Below are 24,010 nucleotides of genomic sequence, written 5' to 3'. Positions count from 1 at the left end.
GACCACCTGGAAGAAATGGATAATTTCTTAGAAAAGCAGAACCTTCTGTGACTGAACCAGGAAGAAATAGAAAATATAAACAGACTAATCACAAGCACTGAAATTGAAACTGTGATTAAAAATCTTCCAACAAAAAAAAGCCCAGGACGAGATGCCTTCACAGGCGAATTTTATCAAACATTTAGAGAAGAGCTAACACCTATCTTTCTCAAACTCTTCCAGAATATAGCAGAGGGAGGAGCACTCCCAAACTCATTCTATCAGGCCACCATGACCCTGATACCAAAACCAGACAAAGATGTCACAAAAAAAGAAAACTACAGGCCAATATCACTGATGAATATAGATGCAAAAATCCTCAACAAAATACTGGCAAACAGAGTCCAGCAGCACATTAAAAGGATCATACAGCATGATCAAGTGGGTTTTATCCCAGGAATTGCAAGGATTCTTCAACACACGCAAATCAATGTGATAAACCATATTAACAAATTGAAGGAGAAAAACCATATGATAATCTCAATAGATGCAGAAAAAGCTTTTGACAAAATTCAACACCAATTTACAATAAAAATCCTCCAGAAAGTAGGCATAGAAGGAACTTACGTCAACATAATAAAGGCCATATATGTCAAACCCACAGCAAACATCATTCTCAATGGTGAAAACTGAAAACATTTCCTGTAAGATCAGGAATAAGACAAGGTTGTCCACTCTCACCACCATTATTTTACATAGTTTTGGAAGTTTTAGCCACAGCAATCAGAGAAGAAAAAGAAATAAAAGAATCCAAATTGGAAAAGAAGTACTAAAACTGTCATTGTTGGCAGATGACATGATAGTATATATAGAGAATCCTAAAGAGGCTACCAGAAAACTAGTAGAGCCAATCAATGAATTTGGTATAGTAGCAGGATAAAAAATTAATGCACAGAAATCTCTGGCATTCCTATACACTAATGATGAAAAATCTAAAAGAGAAATTAAGGAAACATCCCCATTTACCACTGCAACAAAATGAAAATAATGCCTAGGAATAAGCCTACCTAAGGAGAGAAAAGAACCGTATGCAGAAAACTATAAGACACTGATGAAAGAAATTAAAGATGATACAAACAGATGGAGGAATATACCATGTTCTTGGATTAGAAGAATTAATATTGTGAAAATGACTATACTACCCAAAGCAATCTACAGAATCAGTGCAATCCCTATCAAACTACCAAAGTCATTTTTCACAGAACTAGAACAAAAAATTTCACAATTTGTATAGAAACACAAAAGACCCCATATAGCCAAAGCAATCTTGAGAAAGAAAAACGGAGCTGGAGGAATCAGGCTCCCTGACTTCAGACTATACTACAAAGCTACAGTAATCAAGAAAGTATGGTACTGGCATAAAAGCAGAAATATAGATCAAGGGAACAGGATAGAAAGCCCAGAGATAAGCCCACGCACATATGGTCACCTTATTTTTGATAAAGGAGGCAAGAATATACAATGGAGAAAAGACAGCCTCTTCAATAAGTGGTGTTGGGGAAATTGGACAGCTACATGTAAAGAATGAAATTAGAACACTTTCTAACACCATACACAATAATAAACCCCAAATGGATTAAAGACATAAATGTAAGGCCAGACACTATAAAACTCTTGGAGGAAAAGACAGACAGAACACACTATGACATAAATCACAGCAAAATCCTTTTTGACCCACCTCCTAGAGAAATGGAAACAAGAACAAAAATAAAGAAATGGGACCAAATGAAACTTAAAATCTTTTGCACAGCAAAGGGAAACATAAACAAGACGAAAAGACAACCCTCACAATGGGAGAAAATATTTGCAAATGAAGCAACTGACAAAGGATTAATCTCAAAAATTTACAAGCAGCTCATGCAACTCAGTATCAGAAAAACAAACAACCCAATCCAAAAATGGGCAGAAGACCTAAATGAACATTTATCCAAAGATATACAGATTGCCAACAAACACAGGAAAGAATGCTCAACATCACTAATCATTAGAGAAATGGAAATCAAAACTATAATGAGTTATCACCTCACACCAGTCAGAATGCCCATCATCAAAAAATCTACAAACAATAAATGCTAGAGAGGTGTGGAGAAAAGGGAACCCTCTTGCACTGTTGGTGGGAATGTAAATTGATACAGCCACTTTGTAGAACAGTATGGAGGTTCCTTAAAAAACTAAAAATAGAACTACCATACGACCCAGAAATCCTACTACTGGGCATATACCCTGAGAAAACATAATTGAAAAAGAGTCATGTACCAAAATATTCATTGCAGCTCTATTTACAATAGCCAGGACTTGGAAGCAACCTAAGTGTCCATTGACAGATGAATGGATAAAGAAGATGTGGCACATATACACAATGGACTATTACTCAGCCATAAAAAGAAACAAAATTGAGTTATTTGTGGTGAGGTGGATGGACCTAGGGTCTGTCATACAGAATGAAGTAACTCAGAAAGAGAAAAACAAATACCGTATACTAACACATATATATATAGAATCTAAAAAAAAAGGTTCTGAAGAACCTAGGAGCAGCACAGGAATAAAGATGCAGACGTAGAGAATGGCCTTGAGGACACAGAGAGGAGGAAGTGTGAGCTGGGATGAAGTGAGAGAGTGGCATTGACATATACACACCACCAAATGTAAAATAGATAGCTAGTGGGAAGCAGCCACATAGCACAGGGAGATCAGCTCTGTGCTTTGTGATCACCTAGAGGGGTGGGAAAGGGAGGGAGGCCCAAGAGGGAGGAGATATGGGAATATATGTATTTATATAGCTGATTCACTTTGTTATAAACAAGAACTAACACACCATTGTAAAGCAATTATACTCCAATAAAGATGTTAAAAAAATAGTCATAAAAGACACGTTCTAGAACAATGCATTATTTATGAAACTATGCAATCCTTTCATAGAATTACTATTAATTCAAACTCGTAGTTTTACCAATGCAGTCTAGATATTTACACACATATATTGCAATGAATGCATTGTCGTTTCCAAAGCTATATGCAGTTATGGGCACATTTATTTAATAAAATAAACAGTAAATAAATCAGCACCCTTAACCAAAAGTAAATTGAGTGCACAGTTTATACTGCTACAAGGAAATCTCCACAAGACAGTAAGAGCTTTAATGTTTTCTTTTTCCTCTATTTAAAGCCTACAAAACAAAGGAAAAACCTTCAGCTTGAATTATGTAGCCACTGACTCAATGATCATTCTGTTTTTCAGGGGAGGCGATGGAGCTCCTTCTGTTTGCTCCCACAAGTGTGCACATCAGCCTCTTACTCCTCTTGTTGATAGATCTATAGCCATGAGAGAGCATATCTGCCAAGTCAAGGGCTGTTTTCAAAACTAACCCAGGCAAAGCCGATTCTGACTTTTGCTTTCTCTCTTCTGTTCCACATGAGCTGCCCCCAGAGGAGATGTTTCATTGAGAAACTCCAGGTCAGTAAACACCCCCAAACCTCAGCGAAGAACAGAGAAAGAGTAACACCAGCATGAGCCAAATGACTCATCTCTGGGAGGAAAAAAAGAATGAAGAGGTTCATTTCAATCAGGAGAGAGGGATCTTTACTTACATCGCTTGCAAGACCTTCCAACAGTTTGAGTCTTTGAACTCTACTGCACACAGATGTGGAGTTTTCACTTGAAATCCCCCTCCCTTTGGCAGTGAGGAGGACTCATAGCTCTTTGGGGCTTCAGAGTGATAAGTAATTTCCTGATTCATTTCCAAAGCATCCTCCCAGGCTTCTAGCAGAGGCAGGGGGAGAGGAACCAGCCAGGCCCACGCTGTGTGGAGATGTCATGGCCTACACAGACCTCCCAATGTTTCGATAGAGCCTGAAAGAAGAGTTTGTGAACCTCACAAGCAAAAATAAATCTCCTCCTCTATCAGTTGACTCACTCCCCGAATCACACTTGAGAAACAGCACAAAGAGTCTAGACAATATTTGCTCTAAAAGTGTAAAATTCAAGTTGGACAGCATCTTATATTTCTTGCTGGGGGAAATCAGGGGCACCTTTGATGGGTCTTCAGGGCAGGTTGTGATTGTTTTCTCATGAGCCACTTTAGAGAATATTCTTAGAGACCAGGCCATCCAGCCCCTTCAGTTTACAGAGGAAGATCAAGATGAGTGGTGACAGGCCTTGACCAGGATCACACAGGCTGTGATGGGAAGGATTGGAAACAAAAGCCCTCCTGGCAGTCAAACCAGAACTCTGTCCCCTACAGGTAGGTGGAGACAGGCACAAAATTTTGAGGTCTGGCTCTTGATCTTTAGGACACATGTCACTGGATACTTCTGTCCTTAATTCTTCTGTGTCTCAGTTTACCCAGCTGCAAAATGGGAATCCTAATAATAGCTCTCCTTGCTTGGTCATACAATATGATGATCTCTATGAATAAGCATCATCAAAGATGAAAGCAATTACACTATATGATGGACTTTTATCAACCTGGCCCAAATTACACACTTCTCTTCTCCTTTCCATTCTCATGTTCCACCAATATTATATTCTGTTCTAGAAGAAACCATCAAGTGACCTTGGTGGAAAAGGAAAATATTGGTTGGAAAATGGTATGGGGCATGGAGAAAATTTTGACCTTGGAAAACCAGGTCAAGATCAGATGACTAGGTAGAGCAAGGCTTGACATTTGCTATGGAAAGGACACTGGGTCTGGAATCAGAAAATCAAGGCTTGGCCACTCTGCCACTAACACTTACCAGGAAGGGGAGCCCCATTTAAATATTCCAAACCACAGAGTCATCTCTGGAGACATGATCCCTGTCCTGCTGTGCTCACCTACTTTTGCTGTGGTGAAATTCAAATGAGGTCTTCATTGAGATGGTGTTTATCAGCCTGTGCAGGCTTTGAAATTGGAAAGCAGTGTTTGCCAGCACTCAGCACAGCACTTCACACAGAACACATTGTTGATGGGGTGGTGCAACCAGCACTTCCCATTTCATCTGTGGCACTGGCTCACAGCCCTTAATGTCTGAGATCCTGGGTCCTTGGCCTTTTGTTCTTCTCCTTTTAAGGAGTATATTTCACCTTTCTTCCCTGTCATCCCAGCTCTTGACACTTGTCTCCCCATGCTGGCCACTACTGGTTTTCTTAGAGTTTAAGTGCCCTTCCATTTCTCATGCAACAGTAAGAATAAAAGCAAGGAGAAAACATTTTGCTCAATCACATGGAAAAGGATCTGAAGTCTTGACACAGACTGGATCTTTGTTTTGGAAGTCGTCACAACCAAACACCAAATGAATCAAGGTCAGCCTCATTTTTTAAATTGCTCAAGCCCCAAACCAGATCATGTTTAGTTAGTCCACCTCTTCCTTTGCCCTTTCATAAATCTATTCTTTAAATGTCATTGCAATTAAGATTTGCACTTGATCATCTATAAGAGCAATTTTCTAAGTGAGCCTCGTTTTAGTCGGCTTGGGATGCCATAACAAAATATCATAGCCTGATGGCTTCAAAAACAGAAATTTATCTTCTCACAGTTCTGGAGGCTGGAAACCTGAGATCAAGGAACCAGTATGGTTAGGTTCTGAGGAGAGCCCTTTCCCTGGTTTGTAGACTGCCTCTTGCTGTGTCTGCTCACAATGGAGAGAAGGAGAGATCTCTTTCTCTCTTCCTCTTTTTATAAGGCCACAGTCCTTTTGGATCAGGGCCCCACCCTTATGACCTCATTTAACCTTAATTACTTCCTAAAGATCCTATCTCTAGATTCATTCACATTGGGGGTCAGGGTCTCAACATATGAATTTTGGGGGGGACACAAATTCAGTCCATAGTGAACCTGGAGAAAGTGAGAGAAGAGAACTAACATTTATTGAGCCCTTACCGGGCATAAGGTCCTGCTTGTTTCTGTTCTCAGTCAATCCTCACAACAACTATGATAGTCGATATTTCCCTTTCCAAGGTCACAAAGCCAATAAGGGGCCGTGTCCAAATGTAAACTGTGGTAACCAAAGCTCTGCTCTTTCCATGACACATTCTGCCTCCACCTCTTTTTCTCTCCTTGATTCTGAGCCAGGAACCTCTATTTCTCTTTCATGCTAATTCCCAGCTCAGTCGCCTTGAGGCAGGACATTGTTACCCACAGCACTTTGAGAAGGCAAAGGGGGTAGAGGGAGCTCTGTTTTTTCCCTTGGGGTCCCCACTGAGTTTAGTCTGACAGCTGTGGAGAGCCTGCCCAGAATGTTTTCTCCCTGCTTTCTTCTCAGCCTCCTTTATGTTGATACATTTTTCTCATCATTTCAAGCTCAACTTGTGTTCCTTCCTCAGGGAAGCTTTCTTTGACCTGCTCCTCACCGACCTTAGCTCTCCCTTGCTCTTTCTTACATATTATCCTATACTTCCCCTTCGTAATTTTTTTCCTTTTGTAAAACTTCATGAATGTTTCTTCACAGTTGTAGTAGTTGTTACAATAGCTATAATACTTCTAAGATAATTTGCATAATGTTTGTCTTTCTACTGGTTTTTAAACTCCCTGAGGGCAGGGATGTTTTTCCCAAGTATCTGCAGCAATTAGACCACTAACAGGAGGACCTACAGGGAAGGAAGGGAGGGGTAGGAAAAGGTGAACCAAGGAAAATAAATAGTAGAAAGAGGCTAACAGATTCCTTTACAGTCATGTGACTGGCACATATATGCCTGAGAGAGAGCTCCATCTAATTGGAACCTTTATTAATTCTTCTGCATACCACCAATTTTATTCTTCTCCTTGTTATTTTGCATGGGGGTTCTAGATTTGACTGATCAAGGATGGAATTCTTAGACTAAGGAGGTGTAGATGAGGAACAGATCTTGTGTCACACCTGCTGGCCTGCTTGTCCACCCCTGGACTCCTGCAAGGGCAGCACAGCCTGGCTCTTTGCACGATGGGGATGCCTGTTCATATCCCATCAGACTCAGTCTCTTTCAGGAAAGAAAGGAAGTAAGACCTTGGTGGGACAGGGTATGAAGAGGTATAGGGCCTGCCAGGAGGAATTTGTTACCAGGGATAGACATTCTCAGCTAAAGAAACCACATGCACGAAGACATGAAAAGATGGTGTTTTTTCTTCAGAGAACTACAAGGAGCACACTTTTGTTGGTGGCTGGCAAGGAAATGTGATACTATAAATAAAAGAGTTAGATAAATATTTTGTGTTTTCATTATTATCTATTTCTCAGCATTGTTTGGTGGGTCAGTGAGAGAGTTCATGTGGAATTGTTTTAAAAACTGGAAAAATCCTATGAAAACTTGCTTATTATAAATTATTTTGTACAGAGATAGCTTGGAAGAGATACCAAGGAATTATACTGGGAAACTGAATTATTTAAGAATTTCTTTTATTTATAAACTGAAAATTTTGTCTAATTTCCTTCTTCTAATTCCCTTTTCAAAGACTAGATTATAAATTTATAGTATCTGTTAAATATCAGTGAGCTGGGGTATATGTTTTCAGCTTGGTATCGCCCATCCCTGGACCTTTCTACTCCCTCTCTTACAGACCAGGGAGTTGGAGCCTGGAACGACATTTCCCAGAATCCCTTGCAGTCAGGGTCCCTGATCAGAGCCAGCCAAGGAGGGCACTCACAGGGATGTGAAAGGCAGAGTGGACTAAGAGGACATTCTTTGGTGGCAGTTGCAGGCAGCGTGAGGACAGTCAACTGATGCAAGGTTTACAGGAGCTTCTATGTGAGATCCTGTAATCACACATTAGTGTGGCTTCCTAGCAATCCTGCACTTCTGGGTTTCCAGCAAAACAGTATGTTCTTTCTTCAATTGTTGGTTCTGCAGCCCCCTTTTAAAAAAAGCTTTTTATTTAGAAATAATTATACATGAATCAACTAGTGTATATAATATACTAATATATAATATTATTATACTTAATATATAATAATAATTTATAATTCAGAGGAAGTTGAAAAATTGCATAAAAATCAAATAAAACAAAAACTAGCCTCCCTCAAGGGTGACATCTTACATCACTGTAATAGGAGATCAAAACTGGAAATTGGCATCAGTGCAATAGGATTAACTAGACTACAGGACTTATTCAGATTTTAGCAGTTTTTGCATGGATTCCTTTGTGTGTTGTATAGGTCAATGAAATTTGATCCTACGTATAGATTCTCTATAGTTCTCTGAATGATTGTTTAAGGCTTTGATTCTCATCTTGAATCCCTACCTAGAGTGATTTTACCTAACTGAATCCTGATTGGTATGATGGATAATTTCCTGGTGTTATCTCATATTTAAAGCCTTGTAGTTAAGTTTTGTTTCTTACATTTATTTACTCAATTAACATGTTGCTCATTGGGGTACCACCTCATACAGGTCAGAATGGCCATCATTAAAATGTCTACAAATAACAAATGCTGGAGAGGGTGTGGAGAAAAGGGAATTCTCCTACAGTGTTGGTGGGAATGTAAGTTGGTGCAGTCACTGTGGAAAACAGTATGGAGATTCCTCAGAAAACTAAAAATAGAATTACCATATGATCCAGCAATACCACTCCTGGGCATATATCCAGACAAAACTATAATTCAAAAAGATACATGCACCTCTATGTTCATAGAAGCACTATTCACAATAGCGAAGACATGGAAACAACTTAAATGTCCATCGACAGATGAATGGATAAAGAAGATGTGGTACATATATACAATGGAATACTAATCAGCTATAAAAAAGAACGAAATAATGCCATTTGCAGCCACATAGATGCCAACTAGAGATTACCATACTAAGTGAAGTAAGTCAGAAAGAGAAAGACAAATACCATATGATATCATTTATATGTGGAATCTAAAATATGATACAAATGAACCTATCTATGAAACAGAAACAGGGTCATGGACATAGAGAACAGACTGGTGTTGTCAAGGGGGAGGGGGTTGGGGAGGGATGGAATGGAAGGTTGGGGTTAGCAGATGTAAACTTTTATATATAGAATGGATAAACAACAAGGTCCTGTTGTATAACACAGAGAACTATATTCAATATCCTATGATAAACCATAATGGAAAAGAATATTAAAAAAGAATATATATATATATATATATATATATATATATATATATATATATAACTGAATCACTTTGCTGTACAGCAGGAATTAACACAACATTGTAAATCAACTATACTTCAATAAAAAAATGAAAAAAAATTATTGCTCATTGATACTTTTTTCCATCTGTTTTTTTTTACCCATTGTCTTTGCCCAGGGCATTGTCACATTACATCAATTACTGCAACAGATTTTTAGCTATTTCTTGGGCTTTTAATTGCTATATTCTCAAAGTCATCCTTATCATAGTGGATCAAAAATACAATACTATTTTAATCATTCCTAAATAATGGTAATATAATTTACATGTGATGACACAGGAAACAAAAAACTAGAGGTATAGGAATCGGATTGGAGGAAGCAAAGTTATTATTATTGACAGGTAATACAATTGTGCATCTAAACAATGCAAACACGTTTTAAAAGACTATTAGAATATGGCTGCCAGAGTAAAAAAATAATACACTAAAAGTAGCTTTCCTATATTCCCAAAATAATCATATATAGAATAGAATGTTTAAAAAATTATCAAAAATCCTTATGATAGCAAAATGAGGCTGGCTTCTCTGCAGGGGAAGGGGAGATCAGCCTCTCCCTAACTCTGGGCTGTGTTTTCTCACTTGGGCACTTAATCAGCTTAACTTGTGCAAAGAGACTCACAAAATCTTAGTAAAATATATTTTTTTCCCTTCAGATTCTTACCTCTGATTCAATAACTGCAAGTGATACAAATCTGGTCTTGGTGAAACCAGTTTAGCAACAAACACTATAACACTGTTTGTCCCTAAGGAGCTAGATACATTTCCTCCCAAAGTGCCCTCATCTGCAGAGATACCCTCTGGCTTCAACTTAAATTTTTAAAAAAAATATTTCCCATAATGCATTGAAATGACTTGAAACCACTTATTTCAGAACTTAACCTTTGCATTACATTCCACATTTAATTGGCTTTCCCAGAATAAATGAACTGTCTGTCCTACAGGACTATGCAAGCCTTCATTCTTTCTACTAATGAACTAAGAAGAAATCCTTACTAACATTTGTTAAGTGCTGGCACTGTTCACTGATTATTTCTAGGCGTTGTCTTAATTAATCCTCACACTCATATGGATAGAAAATTAAAGTCACTTATCCAAAATCTCAAGGCTACCAAAATGTAAAACCAAGATAAGAATCAGGTAGTGAGGCTCCAAGCATTTTCAATGCCACCAGAGTATACTGCTTTTCTTGTGGGTGATAATACTTTTCTTCCCACAGAAGTTTAAAAATCATTAGAGTCTGAGAGTCAGCCTGGCTCCTCAGGACACTGCTATGCATGAGCCCTAATGAACTGCATTGGCTACATCATCTTAGTCTAAAAAGGTAAATTTGTGGGAAAATGTTATGTAAATAAATGGTACAAGTGGTACTATGTATTGACAAAAATTGTGAAACTGATGTGAATGCTGTTATTTGGAAAACCCAAAGGTAGTGGAAGTCCCAAGTATGTGACTCTGACTTGTGGATGGAACCCCTGTCATGAGGGAGCATTTGAATTTGCCTCCAAAGTGGAGTTAATTCTTTAGAAATTTAGCACTTTAATAACGGCAACAAAATTCTCATCCCTCACCAAAGTTTAATTCAGAAGGCTCTGTTTTCCTCAAGATAATTCTCCTTCAAAGACTAGACATTGCTTTCTTTCTAATTTTATTTTAAGATTTTGATTGAAAACATTCAAATGCAGGCCTGGCTTCAAAGCATAGTTTGTAACCAAGAAGGATTTCCTGGTTTACATTACTTAATTAATGATAATATTGATTTAAAAGAAGAAAGAATTCCCAAATGTCAGCAATTTCCATTAGTAGTAGATGCAACCCCTATGTAAACAATTAAACCAAAATGTCCCTTGAAAGAATTCAATCTAAAGTTCTTCCAGTCTCCAGTCTACTCATTTCACAATCATCACCATCTTCTTTGCTTTGCTTTTTTTCCCCCCAATTTTTTCATTCTTCATGCTCAGCATCATGACCATGCTGGCTCAGCAAGCCCGCAGTAATTGCACATACATTTCTTGTCCTAATCAACAGTGAAGTTTCCACTTACTGGGTGGATTAACCACTATAAATGTATTTAGTGAGGCTGCTGTGTTTTAGTCAGACAACACATAACAGCTCCTTTGAAGATCACAAACAAATCTAAATCACATGTTATTTGAAAGGTGAATATGTTGCCAAACAAGAAAGGAAAAGAAAAAGAAGAAAATGAGAGAAGGAAGATGGGAAGGAAGGAAAGTATGAAAGGAAAGAGGAAAAGGGAGAAAGAAAAACACTGAAATAAAAACAAAGAAAAGAGAGGGGGAATGCAAAGCAAAGGAGCAGATCATGTAACTCTAAATAAAACACATGGTCTATGCATTTTTCCATTGGACTACCTATAGAAATAGTATTTCCCTACTATTTTGTTGGTTTTGGATGTACCATAGCACGTCATTCTTCTATTGATGCAACAAACTAATAAACTGACCTAACAAGACCTCAACTGCAGTTAAGATTTACACTTACAAGTGCTTTCTTTGATCAGGGTGACCACCTGTCCTGGTTTGCCTAGAAATGAGGTGATTTCCCAGTGTGGGACTTTCAGTTTTAAAACAGGGATACGTTAGATAAACCAGGAAGGTTTGCATGGGACTGAGGAATTTTCCAGGGTGTGAGACTTATAGATTGTTAACACCAAGAAAATCCTGGGCAAACTGAGAAAAGTTGTTCACTTTGTCTTATGTCCTTTGACTATAGTGTAGGAAACTGTTCAGCTAATTTTAGCACATCTTCTGTGTGCCAGGATCTGTAATAAGTGTCGCACATACTGTAGTGGACAATTTTTTCCCTTCCTGTCTAATACCCCAGTATTCTTTGGGTACTGCTTCACTATCTTTTGTGGCTCTAATCAGGCTCTCATGTATAGTGCCCTTTGCTCCCGCCATCACCCTGGAGGTGAGAAAATCAACCAGGCTGGACCAAGTCTAGTAGTTGGCACCTGACACAATGGAAACAGTGATTAGTTAAGGGCTGAACATGTAACACAAGAAAAACAGCCTTTGGGAGAGAGCAGTCCCTTTTGCTTCTGGTGAAGACTATCATTGGTCATCCTGTCCACCATACATGACAAAGTCAACAGACACAGAAGGAGGTACAGCAGCAGAGAGAGAGAGAGAGAGAGAGAGAGAGAGAGAGAGAGAGAGGATACAGTGCATTATCTGAGCCCCTGGATCCTGCCATGAACGAAGGTGGCACCATTCCTAGATGCCCAATTACATGAGTTAGTGCATTCTCTCCCCTTTTAAAAACATTCTAGCTTTATCAATATATAACTGACAAATAAAATGGAAAAATATTTGAAGTGTACATTGTGGTGATTTGATATATATTCCCTTTTTCTAAAGCTACTTTGAGTTGGGTGCCTATCACGTGCAACAGTAGAGTTGTGACTCGTAGGCATTCATGGACTTATTCTTCTAAGCTGGACTCAGTCCTGTGAAACAGGTAAAGGCTGAACCATATGAAATCACCAATATTTGACTTCTCTTGACTTCAAATATGGCAATTTTACTTGGTTCAACTTAAGTATTATTTCCATTTTACAGGTGAGGAAAAAACTCAGTGGTGATAAGTAGTATGCCTAGTGTTGCACATTTATTAGATAGCAGACCTGGAATCAAATCCAGGTCTGTTTGATTCTTAAGTACACAAATATATTTCCAGTTGTTTATGCTGTCTGACAAAAAGAAATCTCTTGAGAGCTACCTTTTGCTATCTAACAAATGCCTTGAAAAGACACTAGGTTATGAATCATACCCTATGTATGAAGTTGTATGTATGTACCAACCCTTGGTGTCAAACACCTTCTTATTGCTTCCAAAATTCCAGTTTCACTGGATGTTTTATGAAGAGAGGTCTGATACGTAAGTGTGTCAAGCAAGATGGAAACCCCATTCAACACTGGTGTGAATTTACATTTTGGTAGGGATAAACCTCCAGGCGATCACATATCAGATTTCCAAATTTACTCCAGCTTTGGTTTTCACTGACAATCAAGAGATTCAATTTTTGACAAAGGAGAGGTTCTTTACCCATTCTGCTCTCTGTACAGGGCTTGTTTAATTGTTTCCCATAACTCAAACTTAATACATTTATAATGCAGTTGTGTCAGTGAGATAAGCATTCTGGGTATTTTCTTTTATCATCGGCATCCCGTGCACTTGCCCACTGATGCAACAGAATGATGCTTGCTCGGAAAACATTTCCTTCCATGGTGGTGCTCTACATGCTCTAAAAACCTCAGAGTAGGATTTAGAGAAGTTCCTGCGTCATTTTTTTAGCATTTTTTTATATGTGAGGCTATTATAATTCAGGATTGTCTATTAATTTTAACAAATGGTAGAGAAAAGAGTCTTGTTACAGCATGGATGTTATTCTATAGTAAATATCTTTGGCATTATCTGCTGAGCATCTCTTTTGCATGAATTTCCCTCCCTCACTAACTGGTGGCAGGCTATAGTCATCAGCTATTGCAGCTATAATGCTGCAGCATGATAAAAAATCTCTAAAACAAGCATTTATTTTCTCTCATCATGGTAGGTCTGAAACTTGTCCAAGATCACACACCTGGTAAATGATGAAGCTGAGATTCATTTGTTCAATCGATATTATTGAGCTCCTACTAAGTGCCAAGCAAAAGAAGATGCTGATAAAAACCAAACCAAAGGCTACTTATGTCTTAGCTGATGACATTGCAAGTGAAAACAATATCATTACAGCTCTGGAGAGAAAATCAAAAATAGAGAATATATCATGCAGGAAAAATTTGACATGATCTAACAAAGTCAGCAGTGCTGTGTTTGCCAGAGGTTGGGGATATGGACACACTGGCCAGACCGGTAGCTATAGTTAGATCATAACAAGATCAATTAGACAATGCAGATATAAAGGCACTCCAAGGGGAAGCTGGTACTGCATTTCTAATTTCCTTTGCAAGAGAAGACAAAGAAAAGGGAAATATTTAAAACCATTTTTGAGTGTCTATTCTGTGCCAGGAATTGTCACATGAGAAAAATCCACGTGGAGATCTTCTGAGAAAAATGCATTTCACATTTCACATCTCTCCGGATATCATTTTCTTTAGTTCTAATGCAAGGATAGTGTTCTTTCTTTTTTAGCATTGTTCTAGTTTGTGTCTAGCACATTGCAGGACCCCAGTGAATGGTAGTCTTTTTGGCAGACTCTGTTAGTTGCTTCTCAATGCCGATTTTGATATTCTTTCTTACTAACAGAGGTCTCATCTGTTTGGGGGCAGCAATGGCACCTGGTAAATACCCATCTTCCCAGACTCCCTGTGGTCACTGAAGGTCATGTGACCCACCCAGTAGGGACAATAATATGTAAACAGAGGTTGATGGAAGATGTTGCTGGGAAACTTCCAAAAGGGGAAAGACAGCTGGTGTCACCTGTTCAGATTTTGTTCTTTGTATTTTGCCTTCATGCAGAAGACAGTTATGACACTGATGTAGACTCAACATCTTGTGATCCTGCTAAAGAGTCATATACCAAGATGGAAAAGCAGAAAGGTAGAAGGAACCTGGGTCTCTGATGACCTTGTGGAGCCATTGTACCAACCCTTAACTGCAAACCTCCAAACTCACTTCTTTTTAGGTGAGAACCACAAGCCCCTATTTAGCCAGGACACTGAAGTTGAGTTTCTGTTATAATACATGAAGTCAGACATTCTTGACTGGCACAGCTCTACTTCACCTTCCCACCCTGTTCTCAATATGGACTATTTTCAGATTTGTGTATAATACTTCATGGTTGCAAAAGATTTGGCCTCTTTTTTGAACAAACTTTCTGGAATAGTTCATTTTTCTTTCTAAATGAGGCATTATTTGGCTGCAGTATAACAAAATGCTGCTTGAAAGAAAACACCAATTAAACATGTCTTTTTTTTTTAAACCAGTCATCCAATACACAATCATGATAGCCTACAGAAACAGCTCCAAGCTGGCTGAATGACTGTGCTGAGCTTGATTTTGCCAACCATGGCAACATAAGAGAAAACAAAAATCAGAGCTTAAAATAAAAAAGGACATCCAATGGAAAGTGATGCAAGCAAGGAATTCATAAGGCTTCTTCTAAGGCTTGCATTCTTTAATCTTAGAACTTCAGCAGTGAAATTTGCTAGAAGAAAAGCAAAGACTTTCAGGGCAGAGAATCCAGCTTCAAATCCCCACTGAATCACTTACCAGTTGCAGGATTTGGGGCAAGCCTTTTCATTGGTCTAGGCTTTAGTTTTCCATGCTGCAAAATTATGATGATAACGATAACAACAACCTACTTAAAGAGTTGATATCAAAGTAAGGTGATGTATGTGAAAGGGATCTGTACATACTAAAATATTACACAAGCTTTCATTGTTATTGAGAGGTGAGAATACACGTCATGTATGAAATAGCACTGTTTGTCTAGTTGCTTTCTAGCACGGATGCATGGTCTAGAGGTGTGAAACTGAGATGCTAAAGGATATGTGGACTATAAATTCTCTGTTAAAGATGATCACTGAAGGTCTTACATGGTTATAATTAAATGTTTCTGCAAACGTAGGCATCAGACATTAATGGCGGTGGGGAAAAAAGGAAGAAAATGATAATTTTTTTGAGCACTTACGGCACTTTGGTGTCTTACATATATGATCTCCTATAATTAATTGGAGGTGTGAAACTGCGTCCACAAATCCTCCAAGGACAGAGCTTTTACATTTTTGTAAGTGGAGTTATCCTGGATGCAAAGTTGGTGGGATGGCATGACTAAGGCAGAAGGTTGAGGAACGATGACTCGGGTAGCTAAGTCTGGGTCTGGACCAGGCTGAGGGGAAAGGTCTGGGATCTGAAGTTAGATTATTAATCACTCACGGAAGGATGAGAGCCTCCTTAACCTTAGATTAAGCCCTTTTATCTGGAGGAGAAGAAGGGAAAATAATTTCTAACCGTTAAGATGGGCTCCATCAGCTCTCCATACTTACACCTCTTAGGTAATAATGAGTGCAAACATTTTGCTGTGTGGCTGGCACTGTGCTGAATACTTTAAATTATTAAGTTACTTATCTCCATAACAACCCTGTGAGGTAGGTACTATGATTATCCCTCTCTATTCCTCTATTTTCCAAATGAGAAAACTGAGGAATAGAAAGTTTAAGTGACTTGCCCCAAATCACCCAGTTGGATTGGAATTGAGGTAGCCTGGCTCCAGGGCCCTGCATTTCATGACGATGTTATTTTACCTCTTAAGGGGAGAAATAAAGCAGAACATATGTCAGACAGCTGGGCTGTGAATCTTGAGGACTCATTTCCTTAAGAAAGTCCAAAGAGTTCATGTGTTTTCTTGGTGAAATAAAGGCTGAAGAATTGCCCAGAGATCCTTTTGGCTTTTCAGTGAATTAAAATGTAACCCTCTACTCATATACAGTGAAGTTTCTCCTTATTCTAATGTGAGATTTAGGAATTTGGGAAGACATCTGGAATTTATTTATGCCATGTGGGTTTTGAAATTCAATATTAACTTCTTATAATGAAAGAGAAGAAGTCAGAGTGGGCCAGATTAGCGAAATCTGACACACAGGACATAGATTGGCGAACTTGGCTTTACTCTCTGGCTAAAATATTGCTCCAAATACCCGGGACCATTCCTCTCCAAAAGAAAAAACACATTTTTGAAATCATTTTGGCCTTCTGTATATATGTCAATGGAACAGGCTGTATTTCAGGGGTTTCTTTCTCTTCCAGATAACTTTGTAAATGCTCAAGTGACTCACTTGCCCATGCTAAGATTAAATATGGCACCAAGATAAATTAGAAAAGTATCAGGTTGACTGTGTCAGTTTTTCATTCTGATCCTGGGGAGGCAGCATGGGTTTCGGAGTCAGGCAGCCAAGACTGGTTTTGCCAGTTGTGTAATTTCTGGATAATCTCCCCAAACCAGTTTCTAAACCTAGAGGATATCTCAAGCAGAAGGTGTGAGGTGGAAAGCAAGGATAAAAACGGGGGATATTTCAGATGGTTCATTATGACCAAAGTGGAAATTACTTGTGAGGCCAGTTAGGTGATGGAACCTAAGAGGTAAGATCATAAGAAGTCTTGTGTCCCAAGCCAGCTGTTTGGACTCTTTCCTGAAAACAATAGGGAACTACGAAAGGGTTGTTTTAATTGTAATCTTTTAAAACAGTGAACAGGATTGCGTTTTTTAAATTATGAAGGTAATAGCTTATTGTAGAAAAAAATAGATAAAGAAGAAGGGAAACACTTTGAACTAAACTTCGAGAGTTTTGTTAACCTCTTGGGAATGTTTTCCTTTCTTATAGATGGATGTTTTAATAAAATGTAATCAGATTGTAACCACTCTTTTATAATTTTCTTTTCTATTACAATTTTATAAATACCTATGTAAGTCAATGTAGATTTGTTCACATTGTCATTTTAATAGCTGTATTGATGTGCCATGATTTCTTTAATATTGTTCTATTCTTGGGTGTTTCCACATGTTGGGATAATAAAGATCCCTGTAATGAACATCTAAACTAAATTTTATTTGTTTATTTTTTTGTGTGGGTTTTTAATTTTGGCCGTGCCACGCGGCTTGCGGGATCTTACTTCCCCGACCAGGAATTGAACCTGAGTCGTTGGCAATGAAAGCATAGAGTCCTAACCATTGGACTGCCAGGGAATTCCCTGTAACTAAATTATAGCACATGTTCATAATAATTTCCTTAGTATAAACTTTAAGACATGGAAGGATGTGCTTATTTTAAAGAGTGTCACATATATTGCCAAGGTACTCCTCAGTAAAATTGTTTATTGATACCTTAACCAGCAGAATTTGAGGCTACTCATTTCATTCTAGAGCCTAAGCAGGACATGGCAGTTAATTTCTGATAGATTAGAAACAATGTTCCAAGAAAGCAACAAAGATGGTGAAATTAGAGTAATTATGAGGAATGGGGATTTCGAATGTGGAAAATTGCCAACTTGAAAGAGGGAACCGGTAGCATCTTCAGACATTTGAGAGACCACTGTGTGGAAGGAGGCTTGACCCTGTTCAGGGTAATTCTCAAGGACAGATCTAGGATCAATTAGTAGAAGTCCCAGGAAGAGAGTCTGCCTTAATAGGAGGAAGTTTTTTTTTATAAATTTCTTGCTAAAATATGCAAATAGCTGATGTAGTATCTTGGTAAGATGTCCCAGGGATAATTCCAGTTGTTGTCTGTGTCCTTTCAAGGAAAAAAAAAACAATTCTACAATGCAACATTTTATCTTTTTCAACATCCATGATGTCCTCTGTGCTAGTTAATACTTACACATTTTAAAAATAAATTGAGTTGATAGAAACTGACCAGAGTCCTACCAGGCTGAGTTTAAATGCAAATGTTAAGTGTGTGAATAACTTTTAGATACAGTCACTACTCATTATTTGTGAATTCTGTTTTTGCAAATTTGCCTACTTGCTGAAATTTATTTGCAAACCCCAAATCAATACTCATAGTGCTTTCCTGGTCATTTGCGGATATGCACAGAACTGCAAAAATATGAGTCACCTGACATGCATGTTCCCAGCTGAGGTCCACCAAGGCTATGGTTTACTTTCTTCTTTCAGCTTTCGTACTATAAACAAGTATCCTTTTCACAGTCTATGTACTGTCATGTTTTTTGCACTTTTTGGTTTTTGTTGGTGATTTTGCTGTTTAAATTGGCCCCCAAGCGGAGAAGTGCTGTCTAGTGTTCCTAAGTGCACAAGAAGGCTGTGATGTGCTTTATGGAGAAAATATGTGTGTTAGATAAGCATCATTCAGCCATAAGTTACATTTCTGTTGCCTGCATTCAATGCTAATGAATCAACAATATGTATTAAAGTGTCTTTAAACAGAAACACATGTAACACAGGGTATGTGTAGGTCAATTGCTGAAAATGCTGTGACCAGAAACTTCCAGGAACCTAACTTTGTATTTCCCCTAGGAGAAATGAATTTGCTAATTCAGCCTTTGGAATGACCTTAAATAGGACATAGCTACTGTGAACAGCAAGAATTGACTATATGTGTTCTTAAAACACTGATGGAGTCCTTTTGCTCACAGAACCCAACTCTCAAATGCCTAGTCACCCACCCCAATCCCAAAGCCCTGATTATTCAGAGGATAGCTGGCTGTCCAAGTAGAGTGCTTGAAGTTTTTCAGTGAGCCAGACCATGATATTACACCTGCCAGACCTTGATGGAGGAGGCCAAACCCAGCCAAGTCAGGGGTCTGGGACAGCCCAAGTCTAGTGACATTGTCTTTTTCTGTGATGAGTTATTTAAATATAGTCTGTCCTCTAATAGTTAGGGCCTGTGTTTTCCTCCTATTTAATCTCCCTTAACATAGAGCACAGTTTCAAGTGACATGGAAATCTGGATGGGGAGTAGCAGTGAACCTTAACGAGCCTTAAAAATAACTGTTGTGAAAAGACCAAAACTCTAATTTGAAAAGATACATGTACCCCAATGTTCATTGCAGCACTATTTACAATAGCCAAGACATGAGAGCAACCTAAGTGTCCATCAACAGATGCATGGATAAGGAAGATGTGGTATATATATATATATATATATATATATATATATATATATATATATACCACAGCCATAAAAAAGAATGAAATAATGCCATTTGCAGCAACATGGATGGAACTAGAGATTATCATACTAAGTGAGGTAAGTCCGACAGAGAAAGACAAACATCTTATGATATAACTTATATGTGGAATCTAAAAAACTGATACAAATGAACTTATTTACAAAACAGAAACAGACTCACAGACACAGAAAACAACTTTATGGTTACCAGAGAGGAAAGGGGGCATGTCTCCTTCCTGACTGTCCTCTGTGGTTTGTCTGTGAGAACTGCTGATAGCAATATGTCTTCAGGAAATGCCAAAATTGGGCGCCGTGCTCCCCGTTTAAAGCAACTGCTGTAATGCCAGATGGTCAGTTCAAAGATATCAGCCTATCTGACTACAAAGGAAAATATGTTGTGTTCTTCCTTTACCCTCTTGACTCCACCTTTGTGTGCCCCATGGAGATCATTGCTTTCAGTGATAGGTCAGAAGAATTTAAGAAACTCAACTGCCAAGTGACTGGTGCTTCTGTAGATTCTTACTTCTGTCACCTGGCATGGATCAACACACCCAAGAAACAAGGAGGACTGGGACCCATGAACATTCCCTTGATATCAGACCCCAAGCACATCATTGCTCAGGACTATGGGGTCTTAAAGGCCAATGAAGGCATCTCATTCATGCCCTTTTATTATTGATGATAAGAGGTATCCTTTGACAGATTACCATAAATGACCTTCCTGTTGGCAGTTCTATGGATGGGACACTGAGACTAATTCAGGCCTTCTAGTTTACTGACAAACATGGGGAAGTATGCCCAGCTGGCTGCAAGCCTGGCAGTGATACCATCAAGCCTGATGTCCAGAAGAGCAAAGAATATTTCTCTAAGCAGAAGTGAGCACTGGGCCATTTTAGGGCCAGGCTGCAGTAGATGGCCATGAGAACAAAACTATTGTCTTTTGTACTGTTGTCATGCTTAAAACACAGACCTTACACTCGGCCCAGATGTGGTGTGGGACAGGACAGGCCTTTCCTGCAGGGGCTGGGGAGGCCAGCCTTTCTTCCTCTGGAGGGAATGGCCTGAGCTGTATTATGGGGCAGGCAAACTGATGTGTATAGTTGTAGGGTATCACTTTTGGTCTTTTGTAGTTTTATTAAACTTGAGCTGAGACCTTGTTGATTCTTCATTTTAGGGGGGCATTAGCCTTTGAGTGTAAGAGGAATTTACTCTTTGCTTTCCCTCTTTAGGGGAAAATGAGGTGTGAGAGCTGCCTCAGAATCAGGAAATTATATTGAGGGGAAATGCAAGTAGATACAGGGAATGGACCTGAAGCAAGGTGTTTCATTTCACCATATCTGGAGAAGAGCAAGACCTGCTATAGTATTGGCCAAGGCACTGCAATTTATGCATAGGCTGGGTTGCAGGTTAAGAGCCCAATGAGATTACTGACATTTACTTTTATACTACTGGGAGGGCTGTATGAAAACCTGAAGCTTGACCTCTTCTGATAAATGCCTCGTACTCGTTCTGTAAAAGATCGGCGATACAGGCTTCAGTAGCTTTGGAACTAAAAGCAGGAGGGGGAGACAAACACAAGCGCTGGTGTTCATAGGGTAGGGCTTTCTGTGTCAAAAGCACAGTGCTGAGCACCTCGTGGCTTCCCTGGGTTTCTATCCTTGATTTAAGGGTAGTTCTTTCTTGTCCTCATATCATTGTCCTGAGGGAGGGCTGTCAGTGGGGCAAAGGTGGATTCCTCCTGGGCTCTTGAGGCTAGGGCAGATTCAGGACTGAGAATCCTTCTGTATATCATGTGGTGCCCTTCTAGACACCTTCCAGACACGGCTACCCCAGCCTACCTACCCCTCCAGTATTCAGACAAGCAAGAACTATGAGCGGCAGTATAGGATTCCCGGGGCCTTCAATAATAACTTATTATATGCCAGACACTATTTCGTATTTATTCAGTCTCCATAATAACCCTCTGAGGCAGGTACCGTTATTTAGGGGATAGTTGCTTCTTAAGCCCTGTAACAAGTAATAGCATCTTGAAGCACTGCAGAGAAATGGTAACAGGTAATAATCCCATATTCCAAGGCAGGTGGCAAGTCTGGATCTGCTTTGGTCTTTTGACTAAACTTCTTTGAACCTTGTTATCTTCATTTAAGATCTCTACTATAATTCTTTATCAAAAATGATCATCTTGTACCCAATAAAAGTCTTGTCTAGCCGAAAAAAAAAATAAAGAGGAAAGTGTGGGATGGATAATTAGGAGTTTGGGATTAACATATACACACTACTATATATAAAATAGATAAACAAGAAGAACCTACTGTATAGCACAGGGAACTATATTCAATATCTTGTGATAACCTATGTTGGAAAAGAATCTGAAAAAAAAATATATGTATAACTGCTATACACCAGAAACTAACACAACATTGTAAATCAGCTATACTTCAGTTAATAAAAATAACTGTTGACACTTACTAAGCATTAAGAAGACTGAAAAATGTATGAAGAACTTTGGTGAAAGCTGTCGTGCCAATCTCCCACCCAGCAGATTTCTCTGCAGACCAGTAACTAAAGGGTTAATATCTGGCAGAGCACGGGGCTTCCATCCCCCAGCTCCAACCTCCAGATTGCTGAGCTGGCACCTGATCTCAGTTAATCTCCAGCACTGCTCTCTACATTGCCCTTCTTATCCACATTTCTTTGATGAGAAAAATAAGCTTCAGAGAAGGTGTGAGACGTGTCTAACACACACAGCTAGAAAGTGGCAGAACTGGGGTTCGAGTGTAACAGTTTTCAAGCAGCCAGTCCATGTCTGCAAACTGACAGCTGAATTTGATCCACTGCTTTGTTTGGGGTTTTATAGGTGATCTGAATTAGTTGCTATTATTTAAACATTGGGAAGTAAATTGAGGGTGTCCGAGAAACTGGTACCAGAGCATGGAAGCTCTGGTTTTCAGGTCTTCACTCAACCCATTGCATTCATTTGCATTTCCTGCCTGGCTCTGGAGGCATTGATTTATGATCATGCTGACCTCTGTAGTCAGCCCCTTACTTTGAATATAATGCTGTCATGTATATTATTTCATCTCATCCTCATGCTTTTATGACTATTCTGCAGCTGAAGGAATTTGCCCAAGATCAGATGTCTAAGTGAGCTGAGATGCAATCTTATTTCTCCAGCCTCTTCTCCTACACCGTCTTCTTGAATTATGCACAGACCCACTACCCACGAAAAGCAAGGTCTGGTTAGGATGTTCCTAATGCAATGGACTCTGGAGATTGCTCTGATAAAAGCAAGGATCCAGCGGTGCAGAGCAGGGGTGGGGTGAGGCAACAATGTCTCCATGGAAAATTGTTCTTTAAGTGTGAAGTTCAAGTGAGCCCTTCATGTTCTGCCATTCCTGCTTTGAGGCCGTAGTTTAAATTTGTGTTCTAGGGCATTGGAAACAATTCTCTAAGAGTCAAGCACATTTTTTTCCCCAAGCAGCTTGCTTCTCATCACCATCTCCTTGCTTCCTGAGGTCAACATCCTGGTAGTGGGGGCCCCCTTCTTTAGTAGGTGTTCTCTGCTGGAAGAGTTCCTGGAATTCGCTCACTGTCAGGATGACATTTCCACATCAAAGGCCACAGGAATTAGGCCATTCCATGGGAGCCCATTGGACAGAGCACAAACAACCTAAAGATGCCTGTCTCATCCAAACAGCACACAGCACAGCCAAAATGGCATGCACAGCCTCCCGACAGCCATGGCCTTGAGTGTCATGGAATTCTTCTGAGGAAAGTCCCCCAGCTGGTCTCCCCACTTCCAGTCCCTCTTCCAAACCATGGCCAGCTTAATCCTTCTAAAACTCTGTTTCCTTCTTGTCTCCCTCACTCAAAAGCCTTTGATGCGTTCCCAGTTCCTTGAAAATAAAGTCAAAATTACCTCTCTTGTATTCTGTGTCCTTCATGGCTTGAAACTTCTCCAACCCTTATCTAGCTTTCATCTCACTGCTTTCCTTCCGGAACATTCTTCTCTGATCAAACAGGGATACTTGGCCTTCACCAAGGACTCCATCTGTATATCTTTTTTTCTGTTCTCCATTGGGTGTGTGGGTCTGTATCCTTTCAAGACCCAGTCCAACTTCTCTCTTTTGATGTTTAAGACTTCTTATTCTCATTTTCTCTAGTTGGAAAGTGCATTATGATGAGGATTAAGTTCACTTAACTAGCCGACA

General features: G+C 39.2%; 2 protein-coding genes and 1 pseudogene across 5 annotated transcripts in view; 1 reads left to right on the top strand and 2 right to left on the bottom strand.

Moving 5' to 3' along the window:
- Nucleotides 1–24,010, bottom strand: part of C1QTNF7 (C1q and TNF related 7) — a 130,108-nt gene that overhangs the window by 83,624 nt on the left and 22,474 nt on the right. The gene's annotated exons all lie outside the window — the stretch shown is intronic.
- Nucleotides 1–24,010, bottom strand: part of CC2D2A (coiled-coil and C2 domain containing 2A) — a 303,035-nt gene that overhangs the window by 256,847 nt on the left and 22,178 nt on the right. The gene's annotated exons all lie outside the window — the stretch shown is intronic.
- LOC307185940 (peroxiredoxin-1-like) lies at nucleotides 20,081–20,678 on the top strand (annotated as a pseudogene). Its single transcript has one exon. The product of its transcript is annotated as a peroxiredoxin-1-like (transcript).

This window comes from Stenella coeruleoalba (assembly GCF_951394435.1).
Source record: "Stenella coeruleoalba genome assembly, chromosome: 4".
Lineage (NCBI taxonomy): Eukaryota > Metazoa > Chordata > Mammalia > Artiodactyla > Delphinidae > Stenella > Stenella coeruleoalba.
This window is presented reverse-complemented; position numbering and strand designations above follow the sequence as displayed.